This window comes from Nothobranchius furzeri, chromosome 11 (assembly GCF_043380555.1).
Source record: "Nothobranchius furzeri strain GRZ-AD chromosome 11, NfurGRZ-RIMD1, whole genome shotgun sequence".
Taxonomy (NCBI): Eukaryota; Metazoa; Chordata; class Actinopteri; order Cyprinodontiformes; family Nothobranchiidae; genus Nothobranchius; species Nothobranchius furzeri.
In genome coordinates, this window is record NC_091751.1 from 7,954,646 (window position 1) to 7,960,645 (window position 6,000).

Genomic DNA, 6,000 nt, shown 5'->3' on the forward strand with positions numbered 1-6,000 from the left:
TCTTTCTGAGCGCCTCCAGGAGAGAAGCCCAAGCAAGACGCACCCCGAGGAGCGTCTTTCCACATGTCAGCAATCGGTCTGACTGAGCACCTCCAGGAGAGAGGCCCAAGCAAGACGCGCCCAAAGGAGCGTCTTGCAACATGTCAACAATGGGTCTGACTGAGGGCCTCCAGGAGAGAAGCCCAAGCAACACGCGGCCCGAGGAGCGTCTTGCCACATGTCAGCACTCGGTCTGACTGAGCGCCTCCAGGAGAGAGGCCAAAGCAAGACGCGCCCCGAGGAGCGTCTTGCCACATGTCAACAATGGGTATGACTGAGGGCCTCCAGGAGAGAAGCCCAAGCAAGACGCGCCCCGAGGAGCGTCTTGACACATGTCAACACTGGGTCTGACAGAGGGCCTCCAGGAGAGAGGCCAAAGCAAGACGCGCCCCGAAGAGCGTCTTGACACATGTCAACACTGGGTCTGACAGAGGGCCTCCATGAGAGAGGCCCAAGCAAGACGCGCCCCGAGGAGTGTCTTGCCACATGTAAACACTGGGTCTGACTGAGCGCCTCCAGGAGAGAGGCCCAAGCAAGACGCGCCCCGAGGAGCGTCTTGCCACGTGTCACCACTGGGTCTGATTGAGCGCCTCCAGGAGAGAGGCGCCAGCAAGACGCGCCCCGAGGAGCGTCTTGCCTTATGTCAGCACTCGGTCTGACTGAGCGCCTCCAGGAGAGATGCCCAAGCAAGACGCGCCCCGAGGAGCGTCTTGCGACATGTCACTACTCGGTCTAACTGAGCGCCTCCAGGAGAGAGGTCCAAGCAAGACGCGCCCCGAGGAGCGTCTTGCCACATGTCACTACTCGGTCTGACTGAGCGCCTCCAGGAGAGAGGCTCAAGCAAGACGTGCCCCGAGGAGCGTCTTGCCACATGTCAACAATGGGTCTGACTGAGGGCCTCCAGGAGAGAAGCCCAAGCAAGACGCGCCCCGAGGAGCGTCTTGCCACATGTCAACACTGGGTCTGACTGAGCGCCTCCAGGAGAGAGGCCCAAGCAAGACGCGCCCCGAGGAGCGTCAGGCCACATGTCACTACTCAGTCTGACTGAGCGCCTCCAGGAGAGAGGCCCAAGCAAGACGCGCCCCGAGGAGCGTCTTGCCACATGTCAACACTGGCTCTGATTGAGGTTCTTCTGGAGAGAGGCCCAAGCAAGACGCGCCCCGAGGAGTGTCTTGCCACTCTCAACAATGGGTCTTACTGAGGGCCTCCAGGAGAGAGGCCCAAGCAAGATGCGCCCGGAGGAGCGTCTTGCCACATGTCACCTCTGGTTCTGACTGAGCGCCTCCAGGAGAGAGGCCCAAGCAAGACGCGCCCCGAGGAGCGTCTTGCCACATGTCAACAATGGGTCTGACTGAGGGCCTCCAGGAAAGAAGCCCAAGCAACACGCGGCCCGAGGAGCGTCTTGCCACATGTCACACTCGGTCTGACTGATTGCCTCCAGGAGAGAGGCCCAAGCAAGACGCGACCCGAGGAGCGTCTTGCCACATGTCAACAATGGGTTTGACTGAGGGCCTCCAGGAGAGAAGCCCAAGCAAGACGCGCCCCGTGGAGCGTCTTGACACATGTCAACACTGGGTCTGACAGAGGGCTTCCAGGAGAGAGGCCCAAGCAAGACGCGCCCCGAGGAGTGTCTTGCCACATGTCACCACTGGGTCTGACTGAGCGCCTCCAGGAGAGAGGCCCAAGCAAGACGCGCCCCGAGGAGCGTCAGGCCACATGTCACTACTCAGTCTGACTGAGCGCCTCCAGGAGAGAGGCCCAAGCAAGACGCGCCCCGAGGAGCGTCTTGACACACGTCAACACTGGGTCTGACAGAGGGCCTCCATGAGAGAGGCCCAAGCAAGACGCGCCCCGAGGAGTGTCTTGCCACATGTCAACACTGGGTCTGACTGAGTGCCTCCAGGAGAGAGGCCCAAGCAAGACGCGCCCCGACGAGCGTCTTGCCACGTGTCAACACTGGGTCTGACTGAGCGCCTCCAGGAGAGAGGCCCAAGCAAGATGCGCCCCGAGGAGCTTCTTGCCACGTGTCACCACTAGGTCTGACTGAGCGCCTCCAGGAGAGAGGCCCAAGCAAGACGCGCCCCGAGGAGCGTCTTGCCACGTGTCACCACTGGGTCTGATTGAGTGCCTCCAGGAGAGAGGCCCCAGCAAGACCGGTCAGGCCTGCAGTGTACACATCAGAGACATGATGTTCTTTCACAGAACTGAGGTTGTTCATTACTAAATGACTTTTACAGGAATATTGTTATTATACTATTCAACAGGTTGATCATAATAATGTGTATTAAACCCACAACCTAGCACTGAGGACAGAGGGACTTTATTTAAATTAGTACTTAATGGAAACGATACATAATGATACATAAGAGCCATGTCATACATTCAGCCTAGGAATAGTAGCATTGTGCACTATTAAAAATATACACATCAATTGCTCGAATCACATTGTTGCAAAGTAAAACTCTAATAAAACTCTAGTCTGACATCAACAGAGAAGACTTAGTGTATGTACTACAAATACAGCATTAGGATTTCGAGTGGACCGTGCACCTTGTGAACCATCAGAGGCTTATGACGCAATATATCTTCAAGTTGCTATTAGATAAGTTATCACAATTACGTTGATTAATAAATCCAGTGTTGTAGCGACTGCAGCCAGCGCCGTCGCGCAACTCGTGTCGGTGTTATCTCTCGATACTTTCATTCGTATCCGAGCGTATGCAGAATCTACGGATCTGGTGAAGTTGCTTGTCACTAGCTTGCGCACATTTGATATGGCACTTTGCGCGTGACTCACACAACCTGCAGTGGCGACCGTCGCGTCAGTGCAAAGTTTTTCCGATATATCGCTCGCAACATCGTTTGTCATTTGCTGTACACTGCGCACACTGGCCGCGAGGTCGCGGAGAGGGTCTTCGTTACGAGTTGTGTAATATCCGCTGACTTGCCGAGTCAATTCTGGTGGCGCTGACCCAAACGAGAACGCTTTTAAGGCGCATGTCGTGGTAACTCTGGTAGCACCGTGGTTGACGAGGACGATCATCTTTAGCAATAGTTCATCTCGAAGCGCAACGATGGTGAGGGCGACGGGTTGGCCGGTTCCGCCTTCAAGCCACTCGGTTGCCGCTAGATTGCCCAGTGCCACACACGCAGACGAACCCTGTACACACTCAATGACCCGTGTGCGATCGTTGATTTCTGCTAGTACGTTTGCTAGTTCTACGTGCTTCCACGGATCGGGCGTGGGCACGCGCTTGTTTTAGAGGCGTTTTCGCGCAGCCTCTACCCTGCAAGACCGCTCGTGGCCGCACTAGCTATATTTATCTTTATTTGTTTCACACACACACACACACACACACACACACACACACACACACACACACACACACACACACACACACACACACACAGGCCCTTGCGTGCAATCCCCGGTCAGGCCTGCAGTGTACACATCAGAGACATGATGTTCTTTCACAGAACTGAGGTTGTTCATTACTAAATGACTTTTACAGGAATATTGTTATTATACTATTCAACAGGTTGATCATAATAATGTGTATTAAACCCACAACCTAGCACTGAGGACAGAGGGACTTTATTTAAATTAGTACTTAATGGAAACGATACATAATGATACATAAGAGCCATGTCATACATTCAGCCTAGGAATAGTAGGATTGTGCACTATTAAAAATATACACATCAATTGCTCGAATCCCATTGTTGCAAAGTAAAACTCTAATAAAACTCTAGTCTGACATCAACAGAGAAGACTTAGTGTATGTACTACAAATACAGCATTAGGATTTCGAGTGGACCGTGCACCTTGTGAACCATCAGAGGCTTATGACGCAACATATCTTCCAGTTGCTATTAGACAAGTTATAATTCTCGACCATTTTTCGGAACTGGTTTCTTGGGTTCGTGAGTAAATGCCAAATGAGATGATAGTCCTTAAGTAAGTTCCTGGCGGTCCCATGTCACGCTCTTGCCCATCAGCCGGTGAACGCTGAGACGGAACACGATGAGAGCAATGTTTTTTTTAAGTGCTCCGAATGTACTTCTAACAAGCGTGCGATTCACTTCGTGAGTAAACCACAGCTGCAGCTGATTCAAACAGTCGAGCCAACTTTCTACATAACAATATTCGTTTTGTAGTTAGTCGAGTTACCTTTTGTGTGGCGCATGCACGGGTCGTTAGCGTCCAGCTCCCAGCTTAGAGAGTCCTGTATTGACACAGACGTCAATACATCTCGATGTCATGCAACACACAAAGTCTGTCGCACACAGGTGGGTTAACACATGTACGATACCTTTTGTGTGGCGCATGCACGGGTCGTTAGCGTCCAGCTCCCGGCTTATAGAGAGTCCTGTATTGACACAGACGTCAATAAATCTCGATGTCATGCAAGACACAAAGTCTGTCGCATACAGGTGGGTTAACACACATGTACGATGTGTGCAATGGCGTGCTCGTTTACAATGGGACACGACGATGATCATTGTTAACCAAACTCTTGTTTCTCACGACAGGTGGTAGCGTTGTCTCCTGCTCCTGGTCTTCGTGCACAGAGGGTGTTGTAATGTGCTCGTCATAGTCGCGATCGTTGTCACTCGAATCCGTTGTTCTCACGACAGGTGGTAGCGTTGTCTCCTGCATGTTGCCTTCGCATGCGGCAAGCGTTGTGCTGTGCTCGTTATAATGGTTGTCTTCGTACAAAGGGGGTGTTGAATACTCCTTCGCAAGTAGTCTAGGAGGTGGTGTGATGGGACGTATCTCAGAGGCGTTATGTGAGCGTACCACCATGGCCTGAGCAACTGCGACTACTGAGAGTACACCCAGTACAGACAGCAAGATCATTTTTTTTCTTGGGTGTTGTACGTGTGGGTACAGCCGCTTTAATGGCAGTGAGAGCAAGTGGTCAAAGGTATTTATAGGTCACTAGCAGAAACTAAGGCACGTGGTCAGAGTGTAATCGTAACCACCGTAGCTCTTGTCATAATTTTATATATATAGAAATCAGAAACGGGCATGTCAAGATAGACATCGCGAGTGATAATGCGGCCAGTATCTGTGTGTGCTTGAGAGCACCTTGTTGTTCTACTGTGGTGCCCACGCCGCCGGGTCTGTAAATGTCATCGACCTTCTTTATATACGCATACGCTAAAGACCGTATATTCTCTATGGATTTGAACAAGTCCTTTGTTTCGAGTAAAGCTTGAGCTGTCTCGAGCGTGATGTTGTAAGTGTACGCCAGTGTTTCGCATGCACCGAGGTCCGAAAGGGTGTGCGCTACAACTATTAACCTTGGTTTGGGAGTGTGGCGAAACGCTCGCTCCGCTGTAATGGGCAGATGCAATGTTATCACCTGGTACGTTTCGTTAGTCGGGTCGTAACACACCGGTCCGTGACACGGACCGTCACATTGTATGGGGCACAGTAAGGACAACACGCCGCCGACCGTGACTTCGCACTCGACATGGGATCGCCAGGAACTTACTTAAGGACTATCATCTCATTTGGCATTTACTCACGGACCCAAGAAACCAGTTCCGAAAAATGGTCGAGAATTATAACTTGTCTAATAGCAACTGGAAGATATGTTGCGTCATAAGCCTCTGATGGTTCACAAGGTGCACGATCCACTCGAAATCCTAATGCTGTATTTGTAGTACATACACTAAGTCTTCTCTGTTGATGTCAGACTAGAGTTTTATTAGAGTTTTACTTTGCAACAATGGGATTCGAGCAATTGATGTGTATATTTTTAATAGTGCACAATGCTACTATTCCTAGGCTGAATGTATGACATGGCTCTTATGTATCATTATGTATCGTTTCCATTAAGTACTAATTTAAATAAAGTCCCTCTGTCCTCAGTGCTAGGTTGTGGGTTTAATACACATTATTATGATCAACCTGTTGAATAGTATAATAACAATATTCCTGTAAAAGTCATT